This window comes from Leopardus geoffroyi, chromosome B4 (genome assembly GCF_018350155.1).
Source record: "Leopardus geoffroyi isolate Oge1 chromosome B4, O.geoffroyi_Oge1_pat1.0, whole genome shotgun sequence".
NCBI classification, from domain to species: domain Eukaryota; kingdom Metazoa; phylum Chordata; class Mammalia; order Carnivora; family Felidae; genus Leopardus; species Leopardus geoffroyi.
This window is the reverse complement of record NC_059341.1, coordinates 26,896,787-26,909,632: the sequence shown is the minus strand read 5'-3', so window position 1 is coordinate 26,909,632 and position 12,846 is coordinate 26,896,787. Positions and strand designations below refer to the sequence as shown.

The 12,846-nt window shown below is 43.7% G+C and overlaps 1 long non-coding RNA gene across 1 annotated transcript; it reads left to right on the top strand.

Annotated features, from left to right (window-relative positions):
• The first annotated feature begins 224 nt into the window (after positions 1-224).
• LOC123591026 lies at positions 225-1,780 on the top strand. The gene is made up of 2 exons (XR_006709081.1): positions 225-573; positions 1,166-1,780. It is a non-coding gene; the product is annotated as an uncharacterized LOC123591026 (long non-coding RNA).
• The last annotated feature ends 11,066 nt before the right edge of the window (positions 1,781-12,846 follow it).

Below are 12,846 nucleotides of genomic sequence, written 5' to 3'. Positions count from 1 at the left end.
TTTTTAAAATGTAAGAGTGTTTTGAAACGCTGAATTTACTTGGCTTAGAAAATCCAAGGACTAAGTTTGTATTTAGGGATCACTGGCTCCACCTTCGGCAGCCCTGGGTCCTGGACAGAAACCAGGGGAACCATGTGACTCTGGGAGAGAGTCGGGCTGGCACCAGGCTCAGTTTCCATAACCTCAGGGCAAGGTGAGGAAGAGCTGAGCGTCTGAATCGGCCACAGAATGTGAAATGGAAAATCTAATGCTGGCTCTGCCCCTGCCCCTGAGGAAAATATGCATAGAGCACAGAGAGTCATTGCCCCGAGGGACTATTCCTATTCCTTGCCTTGGAGACAAAGTCCAAGAGTGGCTTTATTTTTAAGGGTCTAAAATAAGTTCATAGTCCTGCGAGGGAGATGATCTGAACGCAGATCTTTTGTTCAGCTTCTTTGCATGTATCACAGGCCCGAGCGTGGCACTTCGTAGGTCGTGGCTGTGCAACGGAAGCTCTTTTTGACTTGCGGTATTAAAGATCCGGAACGTTATAAAATGTCTTGTTTTTCAGATCCTGTTAAGAATCGCAAGAAGGTATGAATTTGAAGCGATTCTCTAAGGGACAAGTTTCTATCTGGGGGGAGATGAACGTCCGTGCAGTTTGGTTGCTTTTCAGGTCCCACAGCACGTGCAGTATATAATCCATAAAATACACATGTACAACAATATTGGGTTTATTTCTCAATACCCTGCTCGGAAACAAAAGGACAAATGGTCTGGTGTTAGGAACTGTGCCGAGGAACAATGTGGATAATATTTTTACTGTAGTTTATACCAGCCTTTGTCTTCGTGGGGAAAACATTCTATTTGCTTTCTTTTATGACTGCCAGCAGGGTGTCTTGGAGAGAACAGTATCTTCAGAGTTTTCAGGGCTGGGGAATCCAAGAGCATAAGTAAGGCCAGGAGCTTTGTCAGAACTAACTGCTCCCTCTGCCTCATAAAACTGCTATCTACATCAATCTATGTTTATTTTTTCCTCCTGCTTTTTAATTTGCTTAATGGACTTCAGCTGAAAACTTTCCTCAATGTCTGAGGAAAGTAAAGTCTAATAAACCCCTAAGGACTTAGCAAGCATAGTTCAGCGCTTTTGGATTATTTTGTCTGACTTTCATCTTTGCTGCTGCAGAAACAATGGCTGTGGAGGACCTTGAACCTCACCCCAAAGATTTGGAGCCTGGGAAGCAATAAACCAGATAAGTCACGCTTCCCTGCTCTCTGTCCTCCTTCTCTGCTGTGCCGTTCTCCTGACTCCCCTGGTCTGTCTCTGCCTCTTTCTGTCCTCCTCCTCCTCCTCCTCCTCCTCCTCCTCCTCCTCTTCTCCCCCTCCTCCTCTTTTTGGTGAAATTTTATCTCCAGTTTCGTATCATTTGCTTTTTCTGCACTTTCTTTGACTTAATCATAAGCCAGAAAATGACATAGCCTAACTTTTCAGCTCACTGTACCAAGGGCTATAAGGGTTCAGCACGATGAAGGAGATGTTTCTGATGTCTGCAAGAAGCTCATACTCTGGCAGAAATGAGCTCTGGACATGTCGGGGGTGGTGAAAGGAGAAATATTTGTTGGGGGATCAGGGAAAGCTATGCTGAGAGAGGTAGGATTAGCTGATGATGCGACGCGAGGTTTTGATGGCAAGACTGAAGGCTGAAGTAGCTGATGTTCTAGAGTTGGATACTCGATCACCTTCGTGAGAAACCATTGGCTAACTGGCTAAACATCCAGACTATTGGGTTTAGCAGCCAGGTGCACTCAATCAACATTTTTGGGTAGGGACCCAGGAATCTGTATATTCGGCAAATGCTTTCATGGTTCATGAGAAGTTTGCAGAATCACTGACTAAAGCAGTAGGGAGCCTCGAAATTCACAAATCAAAAACAATTATTTTCTTTTCTTTTTTTTTAATTTTATTTTTTAATTAAAAAAAAAATTTACAGGGGCGCCTGGGTGGCGCAGTCGGTTAAGCGTCCGACTTCAGCCAGGTCACGATCTCGCGGACCGTGAGTTCGAGCCCCGCGTCAGGCTCTGGGCTGATGGCTCAGAGCCTGGAGCCTGTTTCCGATTCTGTGTCTCCCTCTCTCTCTGCCCCTCCCCTGTTCATGCTCTCTCTCTGTCCGAAAAATAAATAAACGTTGAAAAACAACAAAAAAAAAAATTAAAAAAAAAAAAAAATTTACATCCAAATTAGTTAGCATATAGTACAACAATGATTTCAGGAGTAGATTCCTTAGTAGATTCCTTACCCATTTAGCCCACACCCCCTCCCACAACCCCTCCGGTAACCCTCAGTTTGTTCTCCATATTTATGAGTCTCTTCTGTTTTGTCTCCCTCCCTGTTGTTATATTATTTTTGTTTCCTTTCCCTTATGTTCATCTGTTTTGTCTCTTAAAGTCCTCATATGAGGGAAGTCATATGATTTTTGTCTTTCTCTGACTAATTTCACTTAGCATAATACCCTCCAGTTCCATCCACGTAGCTGCAAATGGCAAGATTTCATTCTTTTTGATTGATGAGTAATACTCCATTGTACATATATACCACATCTTCTTTATCCATTCATCCATCGATGGACATTTGGGCTCTTTCCGTACTTTGGCTATTGTCGATAGTGCTGCTATAAACACGGGGGGTACATGTGTCCCTTCGAAACAGCACACTTGTATCCCTTGGATAAATACCTACTAGTGCAATTGCTGGGTCGTAGGGTAGTTCTATTTTTAATTTTTTGAGGAACCTCCATACTGTTTTCCCGAGCGGCTGCACCAGCTTGCATTCCCCAAATTTCTTTTATTTTTAAACTTTCTTCTGATGCTTACTCTTTTACTTTTTAAATTTTTTAATTTATTTTTTTAATGTTTATTTATCTGAGACAGAGAGAGTGCACATGAACAGGGGAGGGGCAGAGAGTGAGGGAGAGAGAACCTCAAGCAGGCTCCATACCCCTACTCTGTCTTTTAAAAGCTGCGTATTTTAGGGGCACCTGGGTGGCTCAGTCAGTTAAGCATCCAACTCTTGGTTTCTGCTCAGGTCATGATCTCATGGTTCGTGGGATTGAGCCCCTCCTCGAGCTCTGATAGTGCAGAGCATGCTTGGGATTTTCTCTCTCCCTCTCACTCTACACCTCCCCCACTTTCTCTCTCTCTCTCTCTCTCTCTCTCTCTCTCTCTAAGTAAATCAATAACCTTAAAAAAATGAAAGCAGCATAGTTTAATAGGTAAATATGATTATTTTACACTTATTGTATTTATCAACACATTTGGGCTACTTCCTACGACTTTTCTCGTACCATGTTTTTTCTTTTCTTTTCGTTTTTCTCTTTTCTTTCTTTTTTCTTTTTCTTTTTCTTCTAACTTTCCTGACATCAGTTGAATTGTGAAAGGTTTTTTGTTGTTGTTATTGTTGGCGGTGGTGGTTTTGGGTCTGCTTTTTTGCCCTCTTCGTTTGCTTAAATATTACAGCTTATAATGTTTCGTTTTTGGGTAAAATTTGTTTAACTTTATTTTACATTTCCCCAGTGATATCTTAAGTTATCCAGTGCCTCTGTCTTCCTCCCAAACAGGACAAGTGCTATTAGTAGGCTGGCATGTTTTGTATACTTTCCATCTTACCCCCTATCTTCATATTGTCGCCATCTGGAATTTCAGGGCTACCTCTTCAAAAACAAAAGACAATAAGGACACCTGGCTGGCTGTCAGTTACGCATCTGACCTCGGCTCAGGTCGTGATTTCGCGCTTCTGAGTTCGAGCCCACATCGGGCTCTCTGCAGTCAGCAAGCGCAGAGCCCATTTCGGATCCTCTGTCCCCCTCTCTCTACCCCTCCCCCACTTGCGTGTTTTCTGTTTCCTTCAAAATAAATAAACTAAAAAGATTATTAATATTTAATTAACAGTAGTGTGGGGCGCCTGGGTGGCGCAGTCGGTTGGGCGTCCGACTTCAGCCAGGTCACGATCTCGCGGTCCGTGGGTTCGAGCCCCGCGTCGGGCTCTGGGCTGATGGCTCAGAGCCTGGAGCCTGTTTCCGATTCTGTGTCTCCCTCTCTCTCTGCCCCTCCCCCGTTCAGGCTCTGTCTCTCTCTGTCCCAAAAATAAATAAACGTTGAAAAAAAATAAAATAAAATAAAAATAAAATAATTAACAGTAGTGAACTCTGTCAACTTATTTTAGTCACACTTTTCTTGCTGAAGCCTACGTTCCTTAAAACCTCAGGAAGGCTCTGTAGGTAGTCAATTTTCTGAGCGTTTGTGCTTGAAAATGACTTTATTTGGCCCTCATGACTGAATGATCCTTTATCCTGGTGTGACTGACGGTTGCTTTCTCCAGCACTTTGAGGAAATTATGCCACTGTCTTTCGATATCTGTTGTTGGTGAGGTATTTGCTATTACCGATGGCAGACAAGTGTTAATGTGGTCTCCATGATCTTCCCTACTGGTGTTCGTAATCTCTCCTTTTGAGTGTGGCTGCTTGCTTCTACTCAATAGACTACGGCCAGGGAGATGAGATATCACTGCTGGGATTGTGGTATGTTGTGTAAGATTGCCTTGCTAGCAGACTGGTTCCAGAGTCGGGTGCTCCTTGCTGCTTTGAAGAAACAAATAATTGTGAATCTAACAATTACAGGAAAAAGAATTCTGTGGACAACTTGAGTGGGCTTGGAAGTAAACCCTTCCCCAGTTGAGCCTCCAGATGAGAACCCAGCCCTGGCTGACACCTTGACTGCAGCCTCACCAAGAACCTAGGTAAGCTCAATCCTGACTCCTAACCCATAGGAACTGTGAGATAAAGAAATGCACGTGGCTTTAAGCTGCCAAAAGTGTATTAATTTTTTATGTAGCAAAGGAAACAACTATATCACCCACCTGTTACTCATTTGTAGGAAATTCATCACATTTCTCTTAAACCTTCTAAAATTTGTCTCTTTGATAACCTGCAGTTTCACTACAAAGTGTCTAGGTATAGTTTGATTTTATCCTTTCCACACTTGGCATGCACTACATAAATGAGGACTCTTTTTTCCTTCAATTCAGGAAAATCCTCAGCCGTTAGTTCTTCAGAAATTGCCACTCTACCATCCTGTATATTCTCTGCTTCTGGAACTCCTATTATGTCCTTTGGGGAGGGTTACCTGGATTGTCTTCTATATTTCCCATTTCTTTGTCTGCCCGTGATTCACTCTGGAGCGCTGAGAACAATATTACAGTACTATTCCTTCCTGCAGCTGATATTTATTATCCCTTCGGTTTAGTTTAAAATTTTGGTTTATGTATTTTTGTTTGGGTTCTAATATTTGCCTTTTGTAATCTCCCCTGTTCTGGATTCAAGTATTTCTGTTTTTGTTTCTTTGTTTCATAATGTCTCGTTCTTGGTTTAGCTTTCTTGGAAAGATGTGTGTGCATGTTTTCCTTTCCCCATGTTAGTGCCTCTATCTGGATAGTTTATTATTGTCTCTGCCCCTCAAGGTTTCTGATTTGGAACCATTTCTTCTTTTGGTGTGTCAAGTGGGGATTTGACAGCTCCTGTTTCTACCCCAACTAGGGCTTCCTTACTTTGAGATCATAAAGTTGCCTCAAATCTCCTCTCACCCCATCAGGTAGCAGCTCTGTGCAGCTTAACAGCTTAGCATGGAGACCCCATCCAAAATGGGGAGCCCCAACTTAGACACTGATTTCATGCATGTTTCAATCATGAACCCCACTATACTGCTTTGTATTCTGTTGTATTCATGACCTGCCCATGGATTCATTTATCTAATTTTTTATTATGGTTATGATTTTTAAAATTAAACTTATTTTAACCTGTTGATGCTGCATGTTTGGAATACAGGCAGGAGATTAACGTGTGTAATCACAACACTGTTGGCGATTTCCGGCATTGCTAACATTAAATTTTCTTACTGTCCTATTCGGTTAGGATAGAATATTTGCATAGCATCTTTGAGTCGCTGACCAAACCCTCCTTTGCCATTGTGTTTAGAGAGAATATATGAAAAGCACTTGTTAGGTTATGATGCACCTTGTTAGGTTATAGTTAGTGTTACCAGAGCTCATCAACTACCTTCATAGGCGGATGTGATATCAGATTACATTTGCTTTAAAAGATACACACACACACACACACACACATTTATGTTATTTATTTATGTTATTTATGTTTATGCTTATTTATTTTTATTATTTATCATATTTATTCAATATATATAATATGTATTTCAAAGTAGTACATACAAGCAGGAAGAAGAAGTTATGGAAGCATTAAGGTGTTTGGAGCTACAGAAGCAGTATAAGATCAGAGTCAATGCAGGATACAGGATAAGAGGCAGCTGGAAGCAGGGCTCTGGGACTAAGACCAAACAAGGCTCTGGCTGGATTTGAAACCCAGCTCTTTTCCTTGCTTCTTGCACAATCATGGGTTCTCTGTGCCTGAGTTTCCTCATCTTTAAAGTGGGGAGAAGAGTAGAATCTTCCTTTTAGAGTTGTGGTGAGGATCAAGTGAGTCAATCCATGGGATGTGTCCAGATATTTTCTGGCATGCAGTCAGTGCTCAGGAAAGGCCAACCAATATTATCAGAACTGTAAAGTTTATTGAATTGGCAGTTTCGAAGAGGCTAATAGTCTTTCGGATGTGTAGGAGCTGGTGTTATCTGTTAAAAGGAATCAGTCTGTTTGTGATGGTTTATTTTATGTGTCAACTTGACTGGGCCATGGGGTACTCAGATATTTGATCAGACATTGTTCTGTTTGGGTCTGTGAGTGCTTTTCTGGATGTCGTTAACGTTTGAATTGGTAGACTGAATAACCCAGATGCCCCTCCCCCCAGTGTGGCTGGGCTTCATCCAATCTGTTGAAGATCTAAATAGAACACAAGGACTGAGTAAGAACTCCTCTTGTCTAACCGCCTTGAGTTGGGACATCAGGTTAGTCCTGCCTTTAGACTTGAATTGAGACATTAGTTCTTGGGTCCCAAGCCTGCTGGTCTTTGGACTAGAACTTACACCAGGGGCTCTCCTGGGTCTCCAGTTTGTTGACTGCAGATCTGGGGACTTAGCCTCCATAACCGCACATGCCAGTTTCGTATTTTCTAGATATCTCCTATTAATTCTGTCTCTCTGGAGAACCCTAACACACCCTTTCTCTTCTAGCTGGGCTTTGTGTGTATGTAGGTGTGGTAAGATTGTGTCTCTCATTACCTTCAGTCTTGAGTTTTGACCACATTGATGTTGCAAGACACTAACTTCCACACCTACAGGCCAGATGACATCGTCTTACAAAAATGGAGGCCAACACAATCACAAAGGGCTCATCTTGTGTGTGATGTATTCTCTTCCGTCCCTTAACTTCAGACTTCAAGTACGAAGCAGTGCTGGTCTGAGTCTTTCCAAGCCTGTTCTCCCTGACACTAGATCTGCTTCTCACGTATTGTTCTCCTCCCCCTGAATTCTTTCATCTCAGTTTCTGGACTCAGGGAGTCCAGATGTTTTATCCTGTCGCACATTTGTAAACTCCTAAAAGCAAACCTTGCCTTTGGGGACATCAAGACTGCTCAGTGGCTGCCTTCATCTCATAGGAATGAGGCTCTCGGCCTTTGCCCTTCCCCAGACCTTGGCGCCACGTCCTCAGGAAAATGTTGGAGTAAACAAATCCTTCCTGTACTGTAATTATTCAATTCCACAATATTTGCTCTTTCCAAAATACACTTCTGTTTCTAACTGACTCTTTTGCTTTTATCTTACTTTACACCAGTGGTTCTCAACCTTTTTTGGAGTTGTCTCCTCAGAATCTGACGAAAACCATGGGCCTCGGAGAATGTATATTCACGCGTAAACATGCAAACATGCACAGGGAATTCACTCCCAAAGCTCCGTGTGGGCCTGCCGTAAGAATCCCCACATTAGATGGCTGTCAAAACACTTGTAACTTGGCAAAACCTGGCTCATTTCTGCATTTCCAGGGAAGCTGAAATCATTCTACTGTTGTGGACTCCCCTGTCCCAGTGGGTTATAAATAAGATCCTGAGGTGTCTGTTTCTGTGGAAAATGTTTCATTGCCGGTTAACTACTAACTGAAAAAGGCCAGAAATAGACTTTTTGAAAGCGAAAATACACTTGTCATCTCATTCCTTAAGAAACGACTTCACTAACTGACAGATAAATGTGCTGAACTTAACACGTCTTCATCATGGGTTTTATCATTTCAAAGAGAAACTCAGACTTACTCAAAATCCTGATAATACAACGTCCCCATCAAAAACACACAAAAGTCTTACTTCTGTGGCATTTCCTTATTTTCCTTCAGAAAGCATGATTAAAAAAATATATTTGATGTTCTCTTGTCAGCGTGTTCTTTGAAATAGGTAGATTTTGACCATGGGGGAGGGGAAGGGTAAGAAAAAGTTACAGAGAGGAAGGGAGGCAAACCATAAGAGATTCGTGAATACTGAGAACAAACTGAGGGTTGATGGGGGGTAGGGGAGAGAGGGGAAAGTGGGTGATGGGCATTGAGGAGGGCACCTGTTGGGACGAGCACTGGGTGTTGTATGGAAACCACTTTGACAATAAGTCACATTTAATTAAAAAAAAAAAAAGAAATAGGTAGACTTTGACTCATTGCCAGGAATATTGTTTTCCTGGACACATAAAGTCATTTTATCTCAGATGTTTTCCTCCAAATGTCTTATAGCAATACACATTTCTAGAGAAACTCATTAATTTGAAATACACCTTGAACGAGGAGTTGATAGATGGTGCATTTATTAATTTCATTTCCTTTGCTCTTTCATGTTATCTGGAGTGGAGGCTCAGGAAACTGACCACCACATTGGTGAAAAATGCTGGTATAAAGGATGCTGCGATCATATTCATCCTCTGTGGTCAGATGTTGCCAAGTCTGGAGATAGACAATCATGGTTGATCAGAATCTTAAAGACAGTATCCTTATCTGGAAAGCACAGATGAAGTAGAATCATCTAGTAGAAGACTTCCTTGCTGTCTCACCACCACCTCATTCCCTTCCACATCCTCACTCCATCCCCACCCTAACCTGGAAGCGTCCAACACCCTCTTGCTGTCCTAGGCTGACTTTGCTATAGCATCCCATCCAGGCCCACACATCTTAGCAGAACCACATTCTTCAAATCTTTGTGTATGCCTAAATTCTAATGACATTTGACTGCCTCTGTCCTTCCCTCCAATGCTAGTCCCTGTTCTTGCTCAAACTTAATCAAGGCTCACTGGACTTGGTCCCTCTTGAATGAAGTATTTGCATTTTAAAACGAGTCTTCTGTGATTTAACCTTAAAGAGGAGACCAGTATTGTGAATCAGAGGTCCCAGCTGGAGTACTAGGGAGGAGATTTGGATTACAGAAGAACTCAAAGTACTTCCCAGAGAGAAAGGTAGGGCCTTTGATGCCATTTCTTAAAGACTCATCTGCCTGGCCAACGTTTTCTTAGTCTTCATTAGAAGTCAGCCAAACTATTGTTTTCAGCTCCCCTGAAAAGTGAGCTGGATATATGAAGCATTTGGTAGCAATGATTACTGCAGATACACTGAGCTGAGCATTTAAGAAGGAAGAGTCTCTTGGACACAAAGAACCCATCCTAGACTGTTGGACAGATGCTATCAATTCCTTTGTGCCGAGAGGAACACCTTCATGTTTCCAGAATAAAACCAGAATGTTTGTGTCCAACCATGTCTAAGCTCACAAATGTTCTAGAGAGGGATTTCTAGAGAGTGAGGAGAAAGACAACCAGTGCTGGAAACTTTTCTACTCCTAATATATATCCTCTCCTGCAGTAAATCTTGCACCCACCTTTCTATGAGAACTATTGAAGAAGGAAGCCCTGTTTAAATATGGTCTCGAGCCTGGTTTATGGAAAAAAGGACATACCCATGGAATCATCTTTTAATGTAATCAAAGATACCATGGCTGTGTATCTTATGGAAAGATCTAGAAAATTCTAGAAAATTCTGTTAAAATTAAAGAAGCTTTGTTTTTAAGGTGCTTTTTTTTAAAGGTTGGTTAAGAGGCCCCCAAGCCCTGTTTCTTCTATTACTTCCGGTACATCTCAGAGTCTCCTATTTCCCATTGAAAAAAAAAAAGTGTTTTATTTTCTGTGAACCCGTTACGAAAATCATCATATCTAATAGGAGTGGAAAGCCACTTTTGTGGGAAATCTGTGTGTTTTCCGTTTCCTCAGTGTTTGTGAGGAAGGGCTTTGTGGTGTTCCCAGGCAGCAAGTCACAATTTGCATTTTGGAATTATAAACAAAACAAGTACAGCGATGGAGATGAATCCCAGGACTAGGGAACAAAAACAAGACACACATAAACACACACACACACACACACACACACACACACACGCACACGCACGCACGCACACACACCATCATGAGGGTAAGTCAGGCTAAATACTGTACTTGGCTCATCGCAAAGATTTATGACCACTGTTTGCTGCTTTGAAAACTGATGCTGAGGCCAGCCCAGAATGCTGGCCATTTCATCAGTGAACTAGCCCATGCTCCCCAGTGTTGGTTTTTTTTCAAAGAGAGTGGAGCAAGTAGTCTCATTCTCGTTGCTGCTTTGGAGACATTTCGCACATGTTTTTTCAATAAAACTACACCATGTAACTTGCTGGGTCAATGGCGGAGCAGGAAAAAAACATTTCACTTGGCAAACCAAGTGGCCAAGACTCCAGATTGCCTTAGAGGCAAAGCGAAGTAAGGGGTTCTTTCTAATTAGACTACTTGTACTCTCCACTTTCCTCACTCTCTGTAATTTGTTGAAATTTGCATTCTCATCTTCTAGGGTTTCTCTGTGTTCTCTCATTCACAACTGGAATATTTGTCAAATAAGTATGAATCTCATGTCTGTAGGTGCAAAAGTAAGGAAAGAAGATTCAATGTGGGACCTCTGGGCAAAGCCATTCCTGTTTCTGGCAGAAAATTGGTGGATGCTTTTCGCAACAGGGTGCAAAACACAGGCTCTTCAGTTTCCTGACATTTCAGCACATGATAGGGCAGTGTCCTTTCTCTCGGACGCCACGCAAAAAAAAATCAAGATGACCCCACTCTGGTTGGCCTGTCCTGGCTAACTGCAGAGTCCTGGTCGTCCCTTGGTGAGAGAGAGAGAGAGCATTACTGGGTGCTGACGGTCAACCTCTCTCTGTCCCTATCTGTGTCATAGATCTAAGTAGACACACTACATCTTTTTACGTTCCTGTACGTATACTTAAATGTGAAATGTATGTATGTGTGGGCTTTAAACCCCCACACTCTTGCGCGTGCTCTGTGCCTATGTTGACCAATTGCTACAACAGTGCTTTTCTACCCATACATATGCCCATTCGGAAGAGTCCCTAGCCTCTGCGCTTGGTAAACAAAGGCTGGCCGTGGATAACCCCGCGTGCTTCCAGAGCACTCTAAGCCACCGCAGGAGGTTTTCTTTTTGAAAACACTGCTCTGAACTTTATTTTGCTTTCTAGATCACCGGGGGGGGGGGGGGGGGGAGGGGGGGGAAGCACTATCTTTGACTCAACTTGATGGGACCCAAGTGGTCTGGGCATGACCCAGGTCATGTGGTCTGCCAGTCTCTTGAGGGCATAGTACTCCTCTTTGTACCTCAGCATAATGTCCCTAAATAGTAGATGCTCACCAGATGAAGGCTAAAGGAACGGGCCCCCGCCTCGCCTGAGCCTGTGTTCAGGGCACAGCTCACCAGAGTCCTTCCTTCCGTGGGGAAGCCCGGTGCCGGGAAGACTGGGGGGTTCGCTGGCAGGAGCTTCAACGCCCCATGGGCCAGCCACTGGCTCGTGAGTTCAAGACCAGAAGTGGGGCCCAAGGTGTGGGGGGTTTTCCCCAGGTTTGCCGGGGCGAGGCGGGGATCCATGGGGGTTTCACAAGGCTGTCGGGCCGTGAGCAGCCTTTGAGAAAAAAGGGGGATGACGGACACACGATTTCCTCTCTGCCTCCTCTGGGCAGGCAGTTCTGATGCACTGTCACACCTCTGTCCCTCGTAAGCCTGGGTGACTGCGGCGGTCAGGGTGGATCCCGCAAAGCTGAGAGGTCCTGGGAACGGTGAACACCGGAGTGCCTCTCAGTGTGATTTGGGACCATTTTTATGAAATGCTTGACGGCATAATTGCGTACCTTTCAGCTGAGCACCCAGCAGAATTCCAGAGCCCCAGACCCCTCCCCCAGCTCTCTGTGCTCCTCTTCCCCTTTCCATCCCGCTTTTCTCCTTCATTTCTGAACACCTCCTTTATTTCCTTCTGCTGTGAGGTGCAAGATCTCCAAAACAGCACCATGGCAATGGCCGTGGGGACTCTGACTGCACATGAGCACGGGGTGGGTGGGATATGTTTTAAACAATGGGGCTGATGGCAGGAGGGGGGTCTTCACAAGGCAGGCACCCTCAACAATGAAGATTTGGTGTGAGGACTGGGAACTGTCAGGTGGGAAGGAGCCTGGGTAGAGAGGCAGGTGGAGAAATGAGGACGACTGGTCAGAACGGAGGAGGGACAGGCTTGCACCAGCATGATCTCCCAGTAACGTCTGAACTTGTTCACTAGAAGAAGAAGCAACGGTGTCCTCTAAGTCTTAGGGCTCCCTCGGTGAGGACAGTGAGATTTCTCTGTAGCCACACATCCAAAAGGTCTACCTTCAAAAGAGGGGTGGTAGAAAGAGTCGAGGGCAGTGAGTTTGTCATGACTTGCCACACCCCTCCCCCAGTTCCATTCCAATTGCCTTTGCTCTCCAGGAACTGACCTGACCTACCCTTCCTGCTTGAGACCAACCCAATGTCTTAAACCTGAACCTGTC